Here is a 27,034-nt window from a genome sequence, read left to right as displayed (position 1 = left end):
ATTAAGAGGTTAGGTTAAGGCCTTAAACCCAATTAATTTACAGAATACTATCAAGAAGGCAAGGAAAATGGAAGCATCAACTTCAAGTAAATATTTTCCAAGGAACTTCCATTACAAGAGGGAGAAGGACAAAAAAACTCTCATAAGGATGCTGATCAGTCCAAGAAATCACATACCAGATTGGATGATGAGCAACTAAATGAGCTGAAAAAGAAGAAACTATGGTTCCAATTTAAGGAACCTTGAAACCCAACTCATAAGTGTCTTGTTACTAAATTTTCACATATGCCAAAATTCAGTCCTAAACAATGTGCAAGTGAAAGTAAGGTACACATTTTTGATTGCATTCAGCTCATATTCATTGCCAAATCATATATCATTCGAGACCAAAGAAAAGTATCAAATGTTCTTCATATTATTCATCATGATAAATACAACCGATATTTATAAAGCTAAAATGAAATGAATGCTGAAAGTAAATCCCTCTTACACAATTGGCTGTGAGAGTAGCCTCTATTCTACTAATATCTATACCTATTCTATGAAAGCATGTAATGAAAGAGCCAAAGAACGTAAATGAGAGGTTCAAAGGGAGGAACCGGTCATTGCTTGTAATGACTGGTCGTGATGTCTTCCTTCAGCCCCACTTGTTTGCTGCTCTGGTCCATAGCTTGTCAAAGTGTCTGAAATCTGCATACATAAGAAGATCCAATGGATCTAAGCAATGACAGAAGCACCTCACCTCATGCATAAACATTCTACACTACTGTCATATCATGCACTTGTCTAAAACAGAAACCTGTACTAGAATAGCAGAGGTAATCACAATCATAACAAGTTTTTATTGCTAACATGTTTGCTTCTTGTGTAGTATCCTATCTCTAATAAGTGCACAAATATAACCGTAGGCTCCCACGGCGGTTATTGAGCTTGACGTACTCATTAGAGACAGGATTGATGGAGCTGATCAGAATAGTATAGTAAAATATAAAAGGGACATTGTATTTTTCACATGAAACCTTTTTCTTTCAATCTCATCAAGGAATAAATACTGCTACAAAGATCATAATATAAAAAGAAGACATTAAAGGGACAAGTTATTTTAACTTGAAACCTTTTGTTTCAGAATATACCAAAGAAGAAATGAACGCTTCAGCTGAAAGTGCTTAACAAAGTGCAAATGTGCTGGAAAAGGAGTTGGGAATGAACAAAGAAAAGTTGTAGCAATAGATAAGAGAAAGTGTCTACTTCAAGAGAGGAATCCTGAGCAAATAAACACATAAATGACATCACATGAAAGCTTCAAAGGTTTTCTTTTCCAGCTTAGAATACAGTTCACAGGCCCCTGCTCCTAACAGAAGTTGAAAGAAGAAAGAGGCACTCATACAGAAAATAGAGGTTTAAATCTTTCTTTGGAGCAAAAATGATAGGCTCAGAGTTAGAAGTGAAGCACTTGGAGAAAAATGTAGTCATTCTCAAAAGAGACAATGATGAGAAACATGTACATTTTTCATACAACAATAAGCATAGCAGAGCATATGTTAAAGGGAGTATTTTGAGTAAATGTAAAGAAGTAACCAGCAATAAATGTCTTCTCAACAGTTTCAGAAATTTTGGCTTTTTGACAAAACATTTATGTTTGTATTCTTCAGCAGAACAAGGAGGAAAGAGTAACCTGTAGAGTAATATTTTCCTTTCATGGTGAAAATATTTAAAAGATGTTTATACTGTCAAACAGCAATGTGATACTTTTTTCCAAACATATTTGATTGCAACAATGGGAGAAGATGAGCTAAATGCAATGAAACAAAGGGTATACTAATACTCTATGTACAAGAAAGCTACAGAATTCAGTTAAAGATCAACATTAGCATCAGCATCAGGAAAATTTAGAAAGCAAAAGAAAGACTTCTTTAGCAAATGGCTGAGAAGATTACATGTCATTAAAAGGACAAAGCTTCCATAACATAAATAGGAAGTATTGTGAGTCTTATAGCTGGAGTTATTTTCTCACAGCTTAGTGGCCGAGACAATAGAAGCCAAATGAGGGAAAGGGACTCAAACCCACAGAATTATCAGAAGAAAGAAAACCCATTTCTGGTTTTTTGATCAGATGTGTTAAAGGAGCTTCAATAAAAGACACATATAAGTAGTAGCCTCTCATTTTATATTAACTTGTGAGAAATTTCATTACAAGAATGAAAAAGACAATGAAAAGCCTTCTGGGTACGTTTGTTCAGTAATTAAAATTGTAATCTCAGCAATAGAAGCGAAATGGAAAAAAAGAAAAAGAGATTGATTCTAAAAGTATGATCAAGTATCTTAAAGTCTTCAAATGAGAAGTTTCCTTTCTTCTATTGTTGAAATCATGACATACCTGGATTAGGTAAAAACCCAGTCACGGCTACATTGAGAGCTCCAGAATGGCGTGTAAAAATGCTAGCAAAAACTAGGCAAAAAGTCTCCAAAAAAACACTGAAATCCTTCTAGTGGACTCTAGGTAAAAAGGGCATAGTTGTAAATGGCGTGGCTTATAAACAACCTCTCTAGCGAACTCCAGGTAAAAGGGGCATACCTATAAATGGTGTCGCTCATAAACAACCTCTCCAGAATGGTGAGTAAAAGTGCCACAAAAAAAAGGCACGTCAATCTCCACAAAAGGGTAAAACAATTTCAGTAAATTCTTACTCAAAGACCGTCACGACAAACAAACACTCCAAACTTCATCATAAATGGCGGCCAAAGAAACCCAATCAAGAATAGTGAAGAATGTCAGATCAAATGCTCCATAAAACGCAGGAATTCTCCATCATTGGAGGCTAGGGCTTCTCTAACCCCTAAGAGTGAATTATCAACAAAGCAACAATATGAGGAAATATGTTTGGCATTTCCTTTTTGGCTTTAAATTTTATGTTTGATTTAATAAATGTTTCGGGTCTGCCTTCATGCTTTTTGTCAATGTACGATTTTGAGGAAATTCTTATTTTTTTCATATTTATTGATGCAATGCCTAAAGCTTTTTAAGATTATTATAATGAAATTTTCCCCATTGTAATTACTACTAATAAAATTGACAAGTTATAAGTCAACTTGTTAATATTAAAATTTGAATGCTATGATAATAAATGACAACTCAAGTCATTATAGCCATGTGTTAAGGATTGGAATCAGATTTCAAATTGTAAGTTGGAGACTTTTAATAACTTGCTAGTGGTGGCGACTTGTCATCGCCAAGCGTCCTAGAGGTTGTTTTAGACCTTCAGTCTTAGGGATGACTTTTGAGTAATATTAGTAGTGATTTTTGGAGATCTTAGAGTTCTTTTTGACTTGTCATCATAGAAACATGGCAGAGGCAGATTTGGAGGACATTTGGCATCATTTCCAAGTTCCTAGAGTCCCTTTTGGAGCAGTTTTATCTCATATCCGACCTGCACTCCCTAATTTTGAGGGAAGGTTGTTGGTTTGAAGTTTTATACTTCTCATGTTTGGGGAGAAGGGGTTCAGTTTGTGGAGCAGATTTATGCATGTGACAGACATTTGTCCTTGCATTATTCTTCATTTTTCCAGACTATTCATGTATTCATGGGATGCTCTATTGTTCTTTTGGCCTTTGACCATAATACAGTTTCCTGGACTCAATTTTAGAGAGATATCTGGTTGTATACTTGGTAGTTGATGCTACTTGATGTGTTTTGTTCAGATACCTTTTGGTAATGTCTCATTTTGCATCTTCCATAGTTTATCCTTTTTATTCATAGGTCATGAGCTGTGTGTTTATGTGATTTATTTGAATGTGATTAGTTTCCTTTCATAATATCCACTTTGAACCTCATTAAAATATTTATGTGTAATGAGTTTCTTCAAAAGTGTCTGATGTTTTCTGTTAGGGTTGTTCATTGTGTCAAGATATGACATTGGTCTGCATTGTCTATTTGGTGTACCACCTCATTTTTATGCAATTTATTACAGATTTCCATTAAAAGTTCATTCTTCTTCCTTTTTCCATCAAGTTTACAGTTTTCATTAGGATAGGTGATATATCAAGTTAATATCATATAGGAGCCGGCCTAGAACCCAGAGGTTCAATTATTTTCGTAGTTTACCCACAAGCTCATGATTTTTCTAATGTTACTCCAAAATTGCTAAAGTCTCATGCCCTTGGCAAGCAGTTGCAAAAATTTGGAGTTAACATGTTCATTGAAGGCAAAGGTGAACCAGTTAGAGTATTTTACAGCCCCTGAATTAGGTTCTGAAAATCCAGGACATCAGATCGAATCAAGCTTTACTGAAGAAGATTCTACATTGGTTGTATTAGAAGGAGATCATAAGAGGAAGAGTTCCATAGCACAATTAACAAGCTTGCAGAAAATTGGGTCATTTAGAGTTAGAGGGGTGTTGTTTGGGCAGCGAAATAACTACATTAAGAGATAGTGCAACTCACAATTTCTTAGATGAAGGAATAGTAGCACAAAGAGGTTTAAGGACTGAATAATGTGAAGGATTTAGAATAATTGTTGCTGATGGATCACAATTACATGCACACCTGAGATATCAAACTTATACATTTAGCTAGGTGAGCATGAATTGAGGGATTATTTCTATGTGGTTGGTATTGGAGACAATGATGTGGTGCTTGACATTCAATGTTTATGTTCACTTGGTGAGTTTAGAAAGAATTTGCAAACAATGGAGATGAAATTTGAAGTTGAAGGAAAGAAGTTCCTTCTTAGAGGTGTAACAAGTGCTAATCCTAAGATAATTTCCTTCAAAAGAATGGAAAGACTAATGAGGCATGATAAATTGGAGTGGGCAGTAGAGTGTGTTATCACACCAACTGATTTGGGACAACAAAGTCCTTCTTAGAGGTGTAACAAGTGCTAATCCTAAGATAGTTTCCTTCAAAAGAATGGAAAGACTAATGAGGCATGATCAATTGGAGTGGGCAGTAGAGTGTGTTATTACACCAACTGATTTGGGACAACAAAGTAAGAGTTTTTGGCCTGAAATTAAGGTGCTGTAGGATAAGTACAACAAGGTCTTTAGTGACATTCCCCATGGTACTCCATCAGTAGGGGTATTGAACACATAATAGAATTGGAGGAAGGTGCTAAACCGGTCATAACCACTCCTTATAGGCATTCAAAGAGGCATAAAGATGAAATAGAAAAGACCATTAAAGAGCTATTGCAGATGGGTCACATAAGGCCAAGCAAGAGCCTTTTGCTTCTTCCGTGGTCTTAGTGAAAAAGAAAAATGGAACCATACGCATGTGTACTGATTATAGAGCCCTAAACAAGAGGACAATTAAGAACCAATACCCCATTCCTTGCATTGATGAGTTGATTGATAAGCTGTATAGAGCTTGCTTCTTTTCAAAGATAGACTTGAGATCTAGGTACCATCAAATCGTAGTAAGAGAAAGGAATGTGGAGAAGACAACTTTTAGGTGTCATTATGGGCACTATGAGTTTCTAGTTATGCCCTTTGGGCTAACTAATGCATCAACAACTTTCCAATCATGCATCGGCTGAATTTTCATCAAGCAACTCTGTAAGTTTGTTCTAATTTTTTTTGATGACATTTTGATACATTGTAGAACATGGGAATAACACTTGAAACATCTAGAGAAAGTGCTTAGTATTTTGAAGAAAGAATCTTTATTTGCCATGGAGTCTAAGTGTGAATTTGGGTTAACACAACTGCTATATCTTGGTCACATCATAAGTTCCAAGGAAGTTAGTATTGATCCTAAAAAAATTAAGGCAATCATGGATTGGCCTCCTCCCACTAATTTATCATGGTTGAAAGGTTTCTTTGGTTTGTGTGGCTTTTATAAAAGATTCGTTAAGGGGTTTTCATAAGTGGCAGCTCCATTAACTAATTTGACTAAGAAGGGAGCCTTTGCATGGTCAAATGAGGCACATATGTGCTTTGATCAGTTCAAGAATCTTGTGAGTTCATGTCCTGTGGTAGCAGATTTTGATTTTACTAAACCATTTGAGCTAGAATGTGATGCATCGAGTGAAGGGATAGGTGCTGCCCTAACACAGAATACACATCCTATTGCTTTTGAAAGTTGGAAGTTGAAAGGAGCTAAAAAGAGTTATTCAATTTATGATAAATAGATGTTAGCAATAATGTATGCTCTTGCCAAGTTCAGGCAATACTTAGTTGGAAGTAATTTCACTGTTAAAACTAATCACAATAGCCTCAAATACTTCTTAAACCAGCAAGATGTAAGTGAGAGACAACAAAAGTGGGTGAGTAAATTGCAAGCATATGACTTTGACATTGTTTATGTGAAGGGAAAAATAAACATTGTGGCTGATGCTTTATCTAGAAGGCCTCATTTATATGTTCTTTGGTGTATATAACAACTGATTGGAGGAAGGACATTACAGCTGAATATGCTAAAGATGATTGGGCTTCAAACCTACTTGAAGGTAAAATTCATGATGTCAAGTATAAGGTGCAAAATGAGTTGATACTTTACAAGGATAGAATTTTCTTATTGCCTGATTCCAAGTTCAAATCTGAAGCTTTAAAGGTATTTCATTATGCTCCTATGGCCGGTCACCCTGGTTTCTTTAAAACATACAAGCAAGTTAGAGGAAGATTCAGTTAGAAAGGATTGAAGCTTGAAGTTCAGAGGTTTGTACAAGAATGCCCTACTTGTCAACAAAACAAACATGAAAATACATACCCGATTGGTTTGTTACATCCCTTGTCCATACCAAATTAAAAATGGGAGAGCATTTCCATGGATTTCATAACTGGCCTACCAGCTACTGACGATAAAAATTGCATATATGTTGTGGTTGAAAGATTGACTAAATTTGGACTTTTCTTTGCCATATCAGCTACATATACAACAACACAAATAACATATCTTTTCTTTAAAGAATTTTTCAGACTCCATGGGCTGCCCTAAAACATAGTGACAAAGATAGTAAGTTTATGAGATTGTTTTGGCAGGACTTGTTCAGGCTCTGTGGAACCGAGCAAACTTCCAACACTAGTTATCATCCTCAAATGGATAGTCAAACTGAAATTGTTAACAAGTGGTTGGAAGGATACTTAAGAAATTTTGTTTCCAGGACAAGAGAAGGCATGGGTGAAATGATTACACGTGAGTGAGTATTGTTATAATTCTACCTATCATTTGTCTATCAAGATGTTCTATGACTACGAACCACCAAGTATTTTAGACGTGGTTTTGACAGATAGTAGCGTACCAAAAGTTGCAGATTTATTACAGCAGAGCATGGACATCGTGAAATCATTAAAATAAAATATCCAACAAACTCCTAACTAGCAAAAACAATATGTGTGGATCAACATAGGGTTCAGAGGGAATTCAAGGGTGATGATCTGGTGTTACTAAGAAATTGTTTTGTGACATTTGTCAGATGATGGGACATTTTGAAAGAGTGTCTGTACAATCTGAAGGTAAGGAGTACACAGGTACTCCTATTACCAAATAGGCAACCCCACCAACCACACCGCCAAGAACCACAACTACCAATGCCTCTTTAGGAGGCTATCGAAACAATAGACATTGAAGCAATAATAACAAAAATAACACGCAACAAAGCCGCATCCAGTACGATGCAAAAGGATGCCTGATGATACAGTGTAGGAGATGCAGCAAATGGGGCCACTTTGTGCGAGAATGTCGAAGCCAACAAAGTGGTGGAAGTATGCTGTGCAGGTGGTGCGGGTTGGAAAGATGTTGACTATCCAAAGGCAAAGGTCGTGAAGATGCTGGTAGTCACAAAATTGGACGAAGGAATAATAGAAATCACTAGAATTAAAAAGGAGATACTGAAGGAAGCAAGAAGAGAGACATAGTTGGCAATGGAAGATGAGTGCACGCAAACTCATGACAAACACTCCCATACGATCAACATCCGAGGGCAATATCATAAAACAAATATTGCAGGTCACTGTACTAGTAAGGGTAGTGGACTTGTTGAAAATGTACCCCAATAAAGAGTCACAATCTCCAACATGGAGGAGAATTGTAACCAACCAAAGGAGGACAAGGGCATGGAAGGAGAAGGTGGAAGAGGACTCACTCTACAAAAGGACACCCCACCTCCAAAACCGATGTTCATGGCTCAAATACAAAGGACTCCTACCATGATAGAAATGGAGATCATGAGTCATAAACTTACCAACACCATCGTTGATAGAGGCTCTAGGATAAATGTGCTTCCCGAGGAGACATGGAAGGCTTTGGGAACCAGAAAACCAACATTATGGTCATCAACCTTATTTGGCAGGCCTAGACCAACATGTCATAAGGCCCACTTGGGACACTGATGGCTTAGGAAGTAATTGTGAGCAATCCTTCTAGATTTTGTTGTCGTCACCCTAGGAAAAAATGGGTAAGACACTCTACTTGGTAGAGAATGGCCAATCACAACAAAGACCAACCATAACTGGAAGAACAACATGCTATCCATTGAAAGCTAAGGGAAAAAATGTCATTAATTTGTGGAGCTAGACGGTAAGTCAAGAGTTGGCTGAACTCGGAGTTTGAGGAAGGAGAGTACGACAAAGAAGGAAGAATAGAACCATATGAGGAAGGTGCACTATGACAAGGTAGTTGCTCCGAGGACAAAACGAGCGCCATTAATGGATTATTTCATTGACAGATAGAGGATTATGAGATATTCCAACCCAGTTGCCACATCTTGGAAATAATAGAGATGGAGGAGAATAGGGAAATGTACTTGATAGATTTCAAGGAGTATAGGGAAGGGGTAGCGAACATGGATGATTCTCCCACCCATCGGTTCAAGGAAGACGAGGAACTGAATTTAAAGCCAAGTATAGAAAAACATAAACCTCGGTGAGGAGGAAGATCTGAACGTGGTCTTAGTGGGGGACAACTGGGACCCCATACTAAAGGCAATGACATTCAGAATAAATGTATTTGCTTGGACATACAAACACTTAAGGGGGTGCCACAAAATTGTGTGCACATAAAATACCCCTAGTGCTAGGGGTAGGGCCAGTATCGAAAAGGCTGTATGGTATGAATAAAAACTATGCGACTAAGGGACGGGAGGAAATTGCTAAGACATTAGAGGCTGGAATCATCTTTAAAGTACAAACAAGTGAATGGGTGTCACCAACTGTCATCTCATTAAAGAAGTGAATCAGATTAGGATTTGTGTAGACTTTCAATGACTCAATGCAATCACTATTAAAGACCCATTCCCAATCCCATTCATGGATAGCATATTGGAGGAGGTGATTGGACATGAAATATACTCGTTCGATGATGAGTTTTCTGGCTACAACCAAATTAGTATTGTCGAGGAAGATAAGCTAAATTACCTTCTGTGATAGAAGTCAGAGTGTATGCATATAATCGAATGCTATTCAACTTATGCAATACCTCGACCACCTTCCAAAGAATTATACTCACATTTTCAAAAAAAATTGTATAGGAGATTTTAAGGCAGTTTTGGATGATTGGTCAATTTTCAGTGGGAAGGAAACACGCCTCATAGTATTGCGGGAATGCATGGAGCAGTGTCGATGGGCACGCCTAGTTCTCAACCCCAAAAAATGTCGGTTCATGGTCCCATAAGGCAAACTACTCGGTCACTTTGTTTGTAAGGAGGGGCTGAAGACAAACCTAGATAAAGTAAAAGTAATTATTGAAATGGAGGACCTAGAAGATGTAGGCAATGGCTATAGAGGCATGAAAAATGTCCCTCATACGAAGGGTGGACACTTAGAATTTCAAAAAAACCTTTCAAAACTAATAGAACTAAATACGTTTTTTGTGGTTGTATAGCCACTACAAAAGATGTAACAAAGGTGAAGTCCTTATATCAAAAGGGATTCATAAAGATTTCCCTACCATTAGAGAGACTCACAAGGAAGAGGGAATCATTTACATGGGGGACGAAACAAGTGACTACATTCAAAGAATTGAAGTCAAGATTGTAAGTGCACCAATCCTGGTATACCCAGATTGGAACAAGGAATTCCATGTACATATGGATTCTTCCAACTATGCCATTGGGGCTACTTTGGCTCAAGTAGGCATAGGAGGACTGTACCATCCAATATATTTCGCCAATCGATTATTGTCAAAAGCCAAAAGAAACTACAAAACGACAAAGGTGAAGCACTAGGTATAGTGTATGCCGTTCAAAAATTCTGACAATATCTCCTGGCCAAACCCTTCACCTTCTATGTAGACCACCAAGCCTTGATATACCTAATGAATAAGCCAATAATAAAAGGGAGGGTCAACAGATTGTTAGGATTAAACCATGGACAGAAATAACAATTACATGCAAATATAACCAATAACAGAAAATAATAGATCACACAGAAAAGAACACAAGGCACCAAGATTTAACATGGTTCACCCAATCCCTGGGCTACGTCCACCAAACAACAAGTCCAATATTTTTATGATCCAATGATTACAACCTAATTACAATCCGTAATCCCTTATAGCTCAATACCGCCACAAGAACCAATTTCGCATCACATCTTATGAAACAATCCCTAACCCTAAGCCCTTTTATACAAGTATTTTAACTGCTTTAGGGTTATAATTAATAATTACATGTCGGTCCAAAATCCCGAACCCCAAAGAATTTATGAAGTATGTATAGTACTTTCCTGATCAGTCACCACAATCTAACACAGATGGCTAATTTTACTCCAAGAATTCAGCTTTACTAGTAATGTGAAGCTTGTCAAGAGCCACCTTATGGAAGATCAATTGTCAGGAATAAAATCAGGTGAGCCAACAAAAGGGGTGAATGAAGACTTACTAGACACTCACCTCTTCTAGATAGCTATTCTACCCTCATGGCACAACACATTAACACGTATCTCTCGACAATCTTGTTTGCACCTAAGATGCCACGAAGTGAGTGAAGGAAATTAACCTTGAAAAGTAAGACACATTAACTCATCCAAAGATTACTTCACAAGTTGGGACTTGACCATGTAATTTGTGCGTTATGGAACAAGAAATCCCCAACTTACTATGGGATTCATATGAAGGCCTCGTAGGAGGACATATGGGCCCTGATGCCACAACACATAAGGTGTTGCTAGCTGGATTGTAGTGGCCAATGCCACATATGGATGCAAAGGAATGGGTATTGGGATGTGATACTTGCTAGAGGACAGGAAAACCTCTCAAAAGAGACTCCATGGCCTTGTTTCCTTCACAACCCCAAGAATTGTTCAAAAGATGGGGGATAGTTTTTGTGGGGTCACATGGACGAGTACGGGCCGATGTTGCAGGTATACTGTGGTGGTCATAAAATATCTAAGTGGGTCGAAGCTAGGGCACTCCCCAACAACATGGTAGTAAGTATTGCTTAATTCTTGTATGAACAGATTGTCACTAGATTCAAGATCTCGATATCAAATTACCAGTGTTAGGGGAGTACACTTTGTAAATCAAGTGATTCGGAATATGAATAGAATGTTTCGAATATTCCACAATCTGTCGAACCCATACTACCCACGAGCCAATGAACAAGCTGAAGCCACTAATAAAATACTGGTATCAGTTTTATACAAGACGTGGGTTAGAAGGAGATTGGGAAGAGAGACTACTTGGAGCAGTTTGGGCTTACCGGATGACCTATAGAGCAATGATGGGGCACACTTTGTTTCAGTTGATGTATGACCAAGAGACAACCGTTCCAACATAGTACATTGTATCCAATCTCAGAGTGGCAGTGGAAAACAGATGGGGAGATGTTGATAGCCTAAAAGAACGATTAATCAATTTGGTAAAATTAGAGGAAAGATATATGGCAGCGCAATGGGCCGTGAAGATAACGACGGAGTAAATTTTGGCACAATAAATACTTATTTTGAATGAGCTTTCGACTAGGACAATATTTCTTAAAAAATACAGAATGAAATCAAATTGGGTAAATTCAAAGTTTGTTGGTTAGGACCCTACAAGATAAGAGAAGTAGGAGACGACAGGGTTGTAAAGCTATTAACATTGGACAACATACCTATCAAAGAACCTATGAATGGGTCCAAACTAAAAGCCTATTAGGAACAAAAGATTCACATTGTGAGAATCAACATGTTGGGATATGCCACCAAGGGTGATTGGACAATTGACTATCAAGGTATGATAGAATAAGATCTAGTAATAATTCAAGAACCTTACAAACCTGATGTAGAATGGAAGAAGTCAATAATGGATCCTAAAGAACGATTAGTAAGGAATTAGGTTGAAGGAATATCAATTCACAGAGTGTACAAACATCTTACCAACGTCCTCTTCAGTCACCTTCCACTATGGGTATGAATTATGAGCTATTGGAAAATAAAAGCCGCTTATTAGGGAAGAAAGGAATGATGTATGTCATTGAGAGAAGCGGAGGAAGAACAAGAAACACTATGAGTGACCAAGAAGGACAAACCCGAGGAAGACCTAGAGGAGGAAATCGACTTAGCCAAATATGGTGCTACCTTAGGGTCATCCCTAAAGGTAGTGGTAAAGGTGGAAGACTTATTCATTTGCAAAGGAGATGGCTATGTAAACAAAATAATCGAGAAGTGCAAGAATGAAGGGGAAGAAGCAACCTAAAGAAGAAATCAAATGCTATATGGCAGGGGATTCCCAACCCGATGGAACTTCTGACAATAAATGAGGAGGAAGCTCGATGGTACTAGAAATATAGAGGAAGATATATTGATGGTAGTTTTAAGGGAGAGAGACTCGCCCCTCTAGTGGACAAAATCTTTGATCCGGAATATTTAGGAACATGTGAAAATAAGTGATCGATACATATATGGGCACTTGTATGTGACAGTACGCATCAGAAGTATCAGTATGATTCGATACTGACTATATAATGCACTACTCAATCCTGCAGAAATTAGTGGTTGGAAGTAGCCTCTACTCGTAGATATTCGTGCGATCCACACACTGCCAAGTAGATTCATCAGATCTGACTCAACCTTGGCGTGGGCACATTGAGCACGTTTTGTTGCATCGTTTTCAGCGATCCATATTTTATATTGCATGTGATCTCTATAGAACTGATCCTTGTTTTTGAGATCATGTTACATCAGATTGAGCACTTTGAGCACCATTTTGATCACTCTTGATCTCTACTAATTTCTACAACTTGGAGACCTTGATCTGCATTTATCCAACATTCTCATCCCCCGAGCGACATTTCAACTCAACTATAGGATCTTTTGTAGGCCTGTGATTCTCACACATAGTGAGTACTCATTTCTCGAGCCCTTATTTACATCCACTGAGTCGAACGATGACACGTTGACATTGAATTTGGGACATCGATCAAATAGCCTGGCCAAAGCAATTTGCGGTTTTGACTCGTTTCCATAAGCACATTTTCACACTGCACTCTCTGCCAAATCAAAGATCGTCTGTATCTAGTGTAAATGTCATTCACATCGATCCACAATAGATGCTTTAGTACGAATAGGCCTAGGGTTTGCCTACTCTGATACCATGTAAAGTTTCTCGCTAGATTTCAATTCGATGGCAGACTAATGCATAGTTATGTTGCAGGTAGAAACACTAATGTCAATGGATTGAATCGCTTCCACAATCTGCATAAATTAGTGCAGTAGTAATAGAGATAAAACAATATTATTGAACTCAGAATTTTCTTCGATCCTTTGAAGTGCATGCATTAATAGATTTCGATGCCTTGTTTACTTCGGGCAGATTGGTATGTATATCAAGTGGAAAGGGTGTGGGGATGAATGTTCATGTCTCCATACGAAGACATGACCATTCATCCACACACCTATTCAGAGGTAACTAATCTTCATGATTTGTTACGGACTTAACCAAAGTAATCAACGTATTACCAATCATTAAGATCTGCGGCCTGATATAAAGGATAGATCGATAATGATCTAAATATCAAAGGAATCAAAAGTAGTTTCGATCATGCCTTAATGATCTCAAAAAATATATATGATCATCGGTTTCAACTGTGCATATCACAGTTATTGTCAGACCGGAGCTACATGCTTTAACATGAACAATCCATTGAATTGTTTCATAGGTCGCCTCAAGAGATTGTCACTGCATGGAGTACAAAGAATGCAAAATATGCATAAAAAGGATTAACTTTAACTGTTGTAGCAACTTTCAAGAAATCAACGGGTCTAAAGTTCAAATGATATAGAAAATTTACTAGATTTGCAGCAACAAGTGCACAATAGTAGTCACAAATGTAAAATGTTCAAGCATACACAAGGCATGTGAGCCATTGCACAATGTTATAAATTATAGAGGATAAACACCTACTATTTGGCATTGCAAATAATAGTGACCACTCTTGATATTAGTTAAAATCATTTTGACATAACGAATGGAGTCATGAAACTAATATCGAAGTTTAATATCACAACATGGAGAGAAACCTATAAGCCACTATCGATTTAGTATAAGCACCAACGACGTGTACTCTCTTGACCTTTGCTAAACATATCTAGCTATATTAGAGATTATTAGAACAGAAATATATTTTATGAGGCAAGTTGCAAATTAGATTTCTGTCATGCTACTTTGTAAAGGATTTGATTGAGTGATTTATAAGTTTTGAGAGAATTTTGTTGCGTAGAGAAGAGTCGGCAGGTGTAGTTTTTTTTGTCTCAAAGATTGACCTAAACCCTGAATTTCCCACCTTAGTAGGCTTCAAAAAATTGTTGCACAACATTATGTGTGTGAATTTCGAAGATGTTGGTTGATGAACGCACAACTCCTGAATTTTTTTTGGTATAACTTGTCTTTCATTTGCTTGGAAAGAGTATGATATATTTTGTTGGCAACTCATTTCCAACATAAGGGTTTACAATGAGATTTTCCTAACAATACCCTTAACAGCCTATAGGAAAGAGCAGGATATTCCATGTTTCACGCATCGAGATATCAGCTGCACTCACCAAGATAATTATGATAGTCCCTCTCCATGGAATCATTGGTTGTAATTGAAGTCTTATGAAGGGACCTATTGCTCCAGTTTTATTGCTGTCAGTCAATCTCATGGGAATTGATCATCTTACAAATATAGAAAGTGGTACCCTTCCTACAAAACAAGACCTTTGGAACGGGGTGTGTAAGTCCATCAGAGCACAATTGAGACCGGGCTGCTCTCAGAAGTTGTAGTTGTAAATGCCCTGAAAGAGATGTATGCAAAATGAGGAAGGATACGAAAGGCCCACCTTGTTTTATAAACTGTTTGCAGGGTATGCTTTGCATGGCCATGCTAGGGACTCCCTCGAACTCTTTGAACTAATGAAACTGTCTGAAAGAAATCTTAACCATGTAAGCTTTGTTGGTTTTTTTATGTGTGCAGTCATGCAGGTCTAGTGGACGAGGGCTTCAAATGCTTCAATCACGTTGTACCTAGCATATATGCATGCATGGTTGACCTTCTTGGTCAGGATGGCTATCTTGAGGAAGGCCTAAATGTCATAATCAAAGTGCCAGTGAAACTTGATGATGTTGTTTGGATGTGTTTATTTTCAGCTTCTAGATCTAGTAAGAATATATGGCTGGCGGAGTTTGTGGCAACATTTGTTTTTGAATTGGATCCTAAAAGTTCTTCGCCATATGTTATTCTCTCAAACATTTATGCAGATTTGGGCAGATGGGATGGTGTCCAAAAAGTAAGTAAACCGATGAGGGATAGAAGAATTAAAATGATACCTGGGTGTAGTTAGACTTAGGTCTGTATGGTACACACTTTTTGTGAGGTGGTTCCTACATTCTCCAACATGGATCATTTGAGCCTATAGGCCCAGATTTTCTACTTTACTAAGTACTTAACAAAGTTCATAGTCAAGGGTTGGGGTCTGGCTAGGGGGAATTAATGAATTTACAAAAGAACTTCTTTAGTCAATACAGATGAAGTCTCAAACTGGTGGCTTTGACGAGTCACCGTTACCTAGCATTTTGTTAACATTTTTTCTCATTCTAATTTGTCAAGTTTGTCAAGTAGGTAGGTCATATAATGATAAATATATTAGCCCAAAACGAAACATTGAACACTTTCCAAGAACAATGCTGATATACTGTTCAAAAGAATAGTGATATGTTGTTCAATAGAAATTTCTGATTGCTTTAGACAATCAATTTTTTCTAACTAGGAAAAAGAGCTCATACCATTCTGCTAAAAAAGATTAAGAAAAACATGAATGAATTTGGAAAATATTATATAGGAGAAGTACAATTCAAGTCATACACATCTTTAAATTTCATTGAATATCAAACCTATAAACGTTCATAAAAGCTTCTCTATAAATTCTATTGTTACACTTGTCATCTTTTTCATAATAATTTAAATCTCCATATTTCAAAATGCATGTTGATTGAAATTTTAAACTTGAGATGTAACTAAGTTGTGTCAAAAACACATTCAAGGACCTCATTTTTTCCATTTGATTATAAGTGATAGTATCACCAATTGATTCCATAAGTGTGAAAGATTCTGGAGTATTTTCAATCAATTATTTATCAACCCTTACATTCGCGAGAGCAAACCTCAATGGTGAATTGTGTTGAACAGTTTTGGCACCTTTCTTGTATCTTATTTACCAGCCATATCTATGATTTTAGGCTCTGGCTCGGCAAGTGTAAAGACTGTATGTGAGAAAACAGATTTTAATTGTTTCTAATTATGACATGAATAAATTGTGCATACCCTCCCAAAATTGTGGAACATGGTGCAATCTTTTATATTTTCAAGGACTTGTGCTATCCAGACGCCTAGCAGACGTCCAATAGAAATTGCTAATTGTTCAAGACCCTTGAGACCATTTATAAATATAACAATACTGCTAAAGAAATGAAGATGAGTATTTTTTCTGTAAAAATTTGTGAGTTTACTCAGTCAGGCAAGGCTCTACAAGTTTCTGTACAAATTTGTGAGCTTACATAGCCAAACCAGTAAACTCGCTACTAATACACCGAGGGCTTTTCACATGTACTTGAAAATATTTCTCACTGCCATTGATCCTATAGTGCTTAAAGTAAAACATTGTTTCTGAAATGGGAATGCATCTTATTGTAAATATAATAGCTGGTTGATAAGTGGTATTTTTCTGAAATTATCACATTATTTGGTTCAAAGAATGCATTGGTATGCAGAAATCCCTTATTTGATTAAAGAGATTGATCTGCAGAAATCCCTTATTCAAATAAAGAGATCACAATTATATTATATGTCATCAAAGTGTACACTCATACATAAAGTTCTTAATGTTACCTCTGAAGATACGTTGATTTTCAAAATTTATAATTTTGTTTCTAGAATCCAAGATCAAACTGAGACTAACTCTTTATTCATATATCCTCCCTCACTATGCCAGCATGACTGCATGCTAATAGAAAGTAAAGTTGATATAATTATAGTATGTCCTTAGTGCTTTATTAGTTCAAAAAGGTTAAAAAATCATCCTTCAAAATTCTATTTTGTACATATCCTTCGACCAGTGCATAATATATTAATCCTCTATAAAAAATATGATTTGATTTTAAAATAACTAATACTAGATTAACAAGCTCCAAACTTCAAAGAAGGCATATGGCTGAATAAAGTCATTTCGCTTTGAATGTGAGACAGGTAAAATATTTCGATATCATTATCAAATCCCACCGTACACTTTCAAAAAAATTGATTTGGCCTTTACTAAGAAAATGCCTCAGGATAAACAAAACTGAGGAGCTTGTCCACCTGGAACTACAAAAGCTTCTAAAATAAAGTTTGATCAAGGAATAAAAACAAAAACTGAAAAAGAAAAAAAAGCAATTAAGAGTGTAAATGAAATTTCAATAGCATAGATTGTTGACTTGGACCCAAAGCGCCACTTTCTTTATTTCAAAAATTAGCTATCCAAACACTAAATTGCACAAGACAAGCTCCCTTGCAACCAGGCTTGGAGTTCCACACTCACCCTCATCTGTCATGTCATTTTTGAATGACAGTTTGACCATTTTAATGCCTTTCATTTTACATTTCAGATAAGTATTGAGTATAAAGTTTTTTAATTTACAAGTAACTTCAAAAGTTCTTTAAACTATGTAAGAATCTGTGCACATAAATATGGAAATGTGACTAAAAAGAAATGAATCATGCTTTCAGAAGGAAATGAATTGTAAAAATACAGATAGGTGCAGAAACTTGCATTCATGTCAGCATCATCATCATATAAGCCAGCATCATACATTTCTCTCTTGGTATCATGGCTAGATAGATTTAAGAACAATAAGAAAGGTTAATTACCTATGTAACACGGGGACACGTCCCCCCACCAAAACCGGGCCTTACCCGAGACGGGGGGACGATGCCTCGGGTGGCGCCACTTAGAGGCCACCTCCATCAGAGATGGCAAGACGTCTCCGTGTCCCTTGTGGGTGAGGGGGGACGCGTGGGGGGATACTGGGACGTCTTCGGCGGCAACAAGATGGGGGATATTAAAAAATTAAAAAATAAGGCATTATTTTAATATTTTTTGGGTTCTATTTTTGTTATAATGGGACGTGGGGCCCATTCCTTCCTCCTTTGTTCAAAAGCCTTCTATTCTTCATTTTTATTCACATTTGCATTTCTATATCTGAAGACTAATATATATTATAAATTTAAAATTATATAATTTGACACTCTTTCATTTGCTGATGTTCAATGTTCATTGTTTGTCATTTGATCATGAATTATGATGTTGCAGTTCAAAACTTCAATGCAATGTTCAATGTTTAAGTTTTTTACATCTTTATATCTTATATTGTATAATTGTAATACATCTTTTCATAACTAGCATTTTAAGTACCATATGTAGAGTTTATGCATCCTTGCTCCCCTCGCCACCCCCACCATCCCCCGTCGTCCCCAAATCAAGGCCCCTCTGCCCCCTCGTCTTGCTGTCCCACCGTCCCTCTATCCCGCAAGGCGGTGTAACTATGTTAATTACACAGATTCCATTCCATATGCCAAATAAAAAAGACTAAGCAAGCAATGATTATTGTAGAATGATAGTTGAAAGATGCAATCAGCCAGGCAATGAACAATTATAATATGGAACCGCAATATACAAATATTGGAAATAAAGTATAGATCAGCAATGATACTGAACAACCTAATGAATGCCTATGCGATTTGTTGTGTATGCTCAAGGCATGAAATTAGAAACATCTTAATTTGGGAATTTCTATATTTAAGGAAGGGGTTTGGTTAGTTTAATGGCATTGATTCTTAGCTGATTTTTAGGTCTTTTTGTTGTTTTGGGCTAGCCCCATTTTGACTGCTTTTTAATATCAAAAACATCAGTGAAACTATGAATATGAAATGCATAAAAGAGAAAAAAACTTAAACAAATTATGCATCTCCGTCATTCTTTTCTGCCATTGTACTTGATCCTCTAATTAATGATTCTCACAAGGGCATAAATATGAGAAAAGCGTGGACAAATTGATAGAATAATAATGAGGATAATGAAAATATTATGGTTTTTATAATATGAGGAATGATACTTCTATTCATACTTTTAGAAAGTTACATGGATAGATGATGTCAAGTGTCAATCAACCTACAAGATCAAATGTTAGGGCTAGTTAAGTGGAGTAAAATGGGTCAGTGTTATTTGGAAGTAAAGAGGGTAATGGAAACTTACTAAGAGTTAAGTCTAGAGCGAAATGATAAAGGTAGAAGAGTGAGGTGGAGCGAAGGGGAGTTAAAAGTGGAGAGGGAAGTGGAAAAAATTAGGAAGTGGAGTTAGAAATAGAGGGAAATAAATAATTAAAAATTACTAACTCTCGTGTCAATAAGTTAGACAATTAAATAGGTCAATATATTTGATTGTCTGAAATGGAGAAAAAGGGAAAATAAATTAATATGTTTATTTACCAAAGAAGCATGATTATAATAATGGGGTGAAATAGATAATATTTTCCACTATGAAAAATTAATGATAAGAGGAGAAAGAGATTAAATTGAGACAACTATTCATTTAGAATAGTGATAGGAAGTTACATGGATTATTAAATCAATAAGGGAAGACAAGAAAATAAGACATAATCAATAATTAATTAAATAGTCAACATTATTTTCATAGTGAAATAATGATGCAATGTTGATAAAAAAATGAAGACCAAGCAAATGACATAAAATATACATAAAAAAGTGTAGGTGTGCAAGCCTTGGCCAATTTCTATTGTCAACAAAATTCATATTTGCTAAGATTGAAGAAGAAACCAAAATTTATTGAGAAATTGCAAAAGAAAATGTTCATTTATTAGCTATTAAGTTTAGTCATCTCAAAGTCACATCTTAAATACAAAGCAATTAATAAAATAAGTCACTAAAATTTCTAAATAAGGCCCTCATAACTTTAAAATAAAGACCAATACTCATAATATCATGATTATGCCTCAAGCAAATATTGGTTACATTCATGAATTAATTCTATATACCCAAGAGGCTAGTGGTCCACACTATCTACTATCACATTTATGTTCTCTACACGAGTGGGATTGATCTACGACCTATCCAACCAATGCAATAAATATAATGTCCTAGGGAATTTTGCAGATTAGAATGAAGGACACTATAAAGATATCAAACTCCCCAATTTATCAGGTAAAATTATGTTTGAAATGGAAATGAGAGGGAGAATGGCATGCAGATCGCTCAATGGCAGATGGAGAAAATCAGGGAGCATTTACTTGTGTCTTCAACTTCTTCTTCTGTGGAGTGCAATTTGGAGAAGCAGCCTTCAACAACAATTTTATTGGAATCTCTAAGCAATGTGAAATTATGTACCCCATGTCAGATCCTCATACTGACTTCAATCTATTTTGAACTATTTAAGAGCCTTGAAATCCCACTTTTCCAATTTTATATTTGGTGCATGTCCTTACAGATACTGATACCTACATTAACTTTTGGTTGTAACTATTGTCCCACCTCTGCTCATAATTATTTTTTCATTTATCAATTCAATATTTTTCTTGTCCATTGACGCTTCAACACTTTGCATTGGTATCTGGTCCATCATGAACCTCTAATCAACAAAACCTCCATACTGTTGTGCTCTGATGGATTTCCATGGCCTGTGCTCATATGTTCTATACACAGGTAGCGAGATTGTTGCCATGGAACCACATTCCTTTGGGAATAAGAAAACAACAACATCATGAAAGTACCACCAGATTGGGTAGTTTGAATCCCCCCTTTCAGTGTACATAAACTTTAAGCCCATTGTTGTGGGTGTTCCCCTATTAGGCATAGGTGATGTGAAATGATGTCTGATGGTTGTAGAATCTTCCCTGTAGCCATATTTTTCTTAACACAAAACTACCCCACATCTAAACTTGGAAAAAATAAATGTTAATTTTATTGGTTATGTTTGGTGATATTTTCTACTACTCATAGGCCTATTTCTATACTTCAGTTTCTTACATCTCTACCTCATTTAACTTGAATGTTGATTCTGAATCATTGATGATTTTCATTTTCAGATGTGGCATTTCCAAACCTCTTTAGAACTCAACGTGGGAGATGACCTTAATTTTTTTTTACTTTGAGTGTAATGCCTAAACAACATCAAAGTGTTGGAATAGAAGGTGCACTAAAATAGATACAGAGAGATCAAATTAGATTACCAAAATACTTACTATTTAGGCCTCGGTATTCATATGATCACTTAGAAACATCCCCAAGAAATTGACAGAGACTTAGCACTTCAATGGCAGCTGCAGCTGTAGTTAAATCCTTGTCCAGCAAGATGTCCCAGTGCCCATCTCACCTGATAAAGAACTCTGCATCAGTAAAATACTGCACTCTATGCACATCAAGAGAAGGCGTGTACAAAAAAGTCCAGGGCCCAGATCAAACTTTTGCTTTTTGGTAAGGTTCCATGCACACTTGGAACCAGAAAGCACAAGATCATGCCCAAAGGTATGATGATGAGCAGGCTCAATACTTCCCGCCTTGAACTTGACAATGGTAACAGTAGGGCTCTGTCTCACAATGTGATTTTATTGAAATATGTTTTTTTGCCTAGACTTGGCCAGTCTCACTTTACGAAGAGGAAAACTTTAAAAAAATAATCTAATAGGATTTGAAGTCCACCTCTTGTGGAAAAGTAATTATAAAGGGATCAGCCCTTATTTCGAAAGGACATCTCATGGGCATTTGAAAATATTAATATTTATCCATTATTGGTGGACTAATAGCAGCCTTATCTGAGGACGAAACCCTTGGATTTTAGAAGGTTGACTAAGGTGGGTTCACTCAGGATTCGCCATTGAGCAGATTGGCACCATATTTTACTAAGTTTGAAGGAGTTTAAACCATTTTCCAGCAAGGGCTTTACCGTTTTAATGACTACATTGCAGATTCGACTTTAGACAATTGTATAAAATTATGCAGGCTGGACAAGTGGATTAAGGGCATTTTTCTGAGCATTCCAGAGGTGGTTCCATATTTTTTGGATGAAACTGATCTTCGGTGTTTTTTCAAGGAAAGTGATGGATAGGGTTTGAATGGGTTCGACTGAAAATCTGCATCTTCATTTTCAAACTGCTATTAACTTTCATTCACATCCATTTTGGTGCTTAAAACACGTATCTTTGGGAGGGTTTCTGTACCTGTGGCTCCATCTTGCATTTCCAGCTTTGGAGTCTATTGCAGTGAGCGTTTGGAGCAACTTAAAGGCTATATCTTTGACCACTTTGCTCTCAGATTTTCAAGTGTCATTGCTGGAGTTACTTGCAGCCCATTTATCAAACCTGTTAAGGTCTCATTTGTCCATTGTTTCCATTAGCATAAGAAGCTCTTATCCGGGAATGCCTTGTACATGATTTTGGCTAATAAGAGCCATTCCATGTCATTTTCTGAGTAGTTTGTGGATCTGAAAACTATATCAGACCTGATGCATGTTGTAATAAGAATTAATGCTAGAGGAATAGAAGATTCTTTCATTGGTTTATGTTCATTATTTTGCATATGTGTTATTTCTCTGTTGTCTATGCATAAACATCCAGCATTGGCATTAATCGAACAAAGTCAAACATCAAACAAGCCTCAAACTAATCAGCAGACACAAGAAAACAGTTGCATTCAAAGTGTTTAACAAATGACAAACATGCCAAATTGAAAAATTCAGGGCCAATTTGGGTCGGATCTAGCAAGGGTTATTACAGTAGTATCCATAAGAGCCCCGGTAGTCTTGTGAAAGCATACAAAAGGCAGGTTTGTCATTCTGATTGCAGGTTATAAAAGTATTTTCTCAGTTTTCATTATGTGTTAAAAGAAATGATGACCTCGAGGAGATGAAAAGAAGCAACACGGGAAATATCAAATGGCCATTCGATTCAACTGCAAAGAGAGACTGAACTGATGGAACTATAGAGGTTACAAAATGCAACTAAGAGGAGGTGCCATTCTCTAGTGTGTGTGGAATTGGCAGTCAAAGTGAAGGGTTTGCTGAAGAAGAAATGATTGCTGACATTTGCTTTCCTATTCCAGCATATTGGCATGTCTTGGGTAGTTTTAATGCCTCATTTTAACAGAACAAAATGAAATGATTTAGATGCTTGGGCTTTAAATAAAAATCTGTTATTTTGTTATTATAAAGGCAAATTACGTTACTAAGAAGAGAAAAGAAACAAATCGGTTAAGAAAAACAACACAGAAGTGAAAAAATGCAAAGAGATTGATAATTTTAGTTTTGGAAAATATTCAAAGTGTGATAAAAGTGAAGAGGCGCATTCTGAATGAGCAGGCCAAAGAGAAGCATGGTGGGCTTCATTGGGGCATCACAGGCTGGCCAAGATGAGAAATTTTTGAGCTTGTTTGAGAGCCTTGCGAAGGCTGATCCAAATTCTGGTCACTGGGTATGTTGTGACTACCAAAAATTTCTTGGTGATTGAGACATGACCCATTATTTGGAAGCTCATTGATAGAAGAACTGATTTGACATGGAGATTCAGAGAGTGCAGATAAGGTGCTCCAAATCACTGGAAGTGTTTTCTGAGTTGCAACTTTTACATCTGGATCATCTCCCACCATATTAGTAGCTTGGATACTTGTCTCTGCCTCAGATGGCAATGATTTTAATTGTTGTTTGGTACTGAAGTGATCTGAGTCACAAGTTTGGATTTCTGACAAGAACAAATTAAAGGAACTGACATGTAAAGTATTCTGTTCTACATCCAATAAAACATCATCGTCAGTACCTGAAGAAACACAAAGAGAACTTGATGGCTGTTCCAAGGAAGTAACAAGGAGGTCTGGACCCACATGGGTATGTTTATCAAAATATGAGACATTTGGTAAAGAATATTGATGATGGGTTGAGGCTTCTCTTGCAAGGTCCTTGGATTCTGTTGTTATCAGCCTAGATAAAATGTACTCCTGTTGCAGAAAGAGTGATCTCCATAACCCACCAAGTATGATATCCATCGCTTCAAAATCCCTAGTTTTGTCCAGGGAGCAAAGCACACAAGAAGAAGAATCAAACAATGATGATATTTTGCTCATCTCCTTGACATAATTTTCCAAAAAAAAATCGATCTCAGGGGACCAGGGTTCACCCCTACTGGCCGGGCAGGGGGCTCTGGAGAGTGTTTCAAGCCATGCATCAACAATCTTTCTGCCCTCTTTTGGTGTGGTGATCATTCCTCCCACTGTCAAAACATTGCAGTCATTAATGGATCTGCAGTTCTGGGCCTCCTCCACGATTTCACATATGACTAAAAACTTGTTAGCGAAAACAGAAAACCCCACACCCATCCGTAAAGCCACCAAGCCCTTCATTTGCTCACTGCCCCCTACTATTTTTCGCTTACCCTCTGCCCCACCTCTTTTCCCATTCTATAGTATTTGTTAGTGCCCAAATCCTCAACATTGATGATTACAGTGTAGAGAGAGAGATTAGAAACCCAAAAATAACGTGCCTACTCCAAGCCATCGTTGCAAGACATGAAAATCTGTCCCCATTTGAGACACAGTGTTGCCTACGATGCCACCACCATCTGATACAAGCAGCTACATGTCAACAGTTTGTTGAGACATCTGAATGCTATCCACCATAGTGCAGCTCATGATGGTGGTATCAAACACAACTCCGTGGGCTCCCTCCTCTACACGACAAGCGGTCTTTGTAACCAGCCTCGTCGTGCTGTAGAAACCCCATAGGATAAAAAATTGATAACCTCTATCTATTTTGCTGATCAAAATTTTCACGGAGTGAACCATTCGCCGCCCTGAATAGGACACCTCCCATAAAGAATCCCCTAAGAAGTAGCCTATCGGCTAATAATTTGGACAAGTAATCGAGTTATGAAACTTCTTGGGTTCTGATACATATGTATAATCACATATGTATCCTCTTTAGCTGAGTTATTAAATTGCTTGAATAATTCATGTATGATTTGCAGCTAAAGCTTTGGCTTGTAATTTGTGAAGAACATCTAACAAGGTTTAGTGCATTTTGTAAATATACTTGATAGATTATGATGGCAAATGCATGAATTTGATGTGTGGCTCTGACCTCAACCAAACTCCTAAATCCTTGTTCGTTTAAGCAGCACAGCTTTTGGTACCTCTAGACCGCTTCAACATGCTATGTTGTTCAACAAGTGCTATGTCCATGCCCAAAAATGGATGCATATATGAAACATAACCCTCCACTCCCCACTTGCTAGGTGCCCTAAACTTCTGAAAATAAAGCATGGAAATAAAATATGGAGCTTTAGTAGGGACGTCTAAGCAAAATGCAATTTTTTCCTTTAATTTCTTCGCCTTAAACTTTTGGTGCCTAGGACTCTAAAATCCTATAAGTAGTAAGACTTGCAATAATTTTGTCAATCTCCCCCAAAGCGTGTCCAAATTGCACATTATGGGAAAGTTTGAATTAATGTCAACGACAAGAGGTGTAATGTCCCCATCTTTTTAGCATCTCATTGGAGTTCTTAGCCTTTACATTCTCCGAAGGCTAAGTGGAGAAATAAGGAGAAATTGATTAAATTAATTTTTTATAAAGTCATTAAATAAATTAAAATTAAAAGGTGACTTTATATTTGATTAATTTCATTTTCTAGATGCACAATTAATTACTGCATTGCAAAGGAGAAGCTTCTAGAGATTGCATTTTCTAGAAATACAACTAATTATTGTATTGGAAAGGGGGGAGCTCCTAGAGAATGCAATTAAATAATATTTTATTTCCTTCTAGAAGGGTGAAGGAAAAGAATAAATAGAGGTGAGAGCTTCATTGTTAATCATACGATTATTGTGAATTGCATTTGATAAGAACTTGGGAGAAAAAACTAAGGTTTTTTTAATTTCAGTCAGCCATTGGAGAACGTCAACTTTCAGTGTTGCAACCATTTGAGGTGGTGAAATATCCATTAAATTTGGTATTCAGGAGAGCTTCAATTCAGGAGTTCTATATGTGCTTAAATTTGAGAATACCTTTATTGTTGGCTGGTATAGTATGCAAGAACGATGCCGCGTTACAGTACTTATGCTTGATTCATCTCCATTCTTGGGCATCACTATTATCAAGTTCCTCTTGCAACTATTAGTACTTAGTATTGTAATTTTTAGGCATATGATTTTACTGTGATATTCAGAATTAGATTTTGGCATTACTGTAGTTATTATTGTAAGCCCATTTGTCTTGGCAAACTCATAGCAACATTGTACATGAGAATGAATTCAATAAAAGAGATACAAGTTGCATACCATTTGTTTGACGAAATGTCCATCTAATAGCATATATGATCAACATAATAGTTGTATGTCAATTGTTTGCCAAAATGTTAGTTGGCTGTAGGTATGCATTCTAGATCTAGTTTCCATTTATATGCATTGAAAGTACCAAAAGAATTGCACTTAATATCATTTGCGAACATTCTAAATTTCTTAGCATTGAAAGGCAACATACAAGTGTTTGACAATATTCCTTGAGCTAAAATCAATCAATTTGGGCAAGGGATATTACATTGGTATCAGAGCTAAAT

The 27,034-nt window shown here is 36.7% G+C and overlaps 1 pseudogene; it reads right to left on the bottom strand.

Moving 5' to 3' along the window:
• Positions 1 to 21,531: 21,531 nt before the first annotated feature.
• On the bottom strand, positions 21,532 to 25,265 carry LOC149573044 (DNA damage-repair/toleration protein DRT102-like; annotated as a pseudogene).
• Positions 25,266 to 27,034: the final 1,769 nt, after the last annotated feature.

The sequence above is a fragment of the Cupressus sempervirens genome, chromosome 2, assembly GCF_028749045.1.
Source record: "Cupressus sempervirens isolate cs-2001-9-10 chromosome 2, ASM2874904v1, whole genome shotgun sequence".
NCBI classification, from domain to species: domain Eukaryota; kingdom Viridiplantae; phylum Streptophyta; class Pinopsida; order Cupressales; family Cupressaceae; genus Cupressus; species Cupressus sempervirens.
Note: the sequence above shows the minus strand (reverse complement) of the source record. Positions and strands in the feature narration are given on the sequence as shown.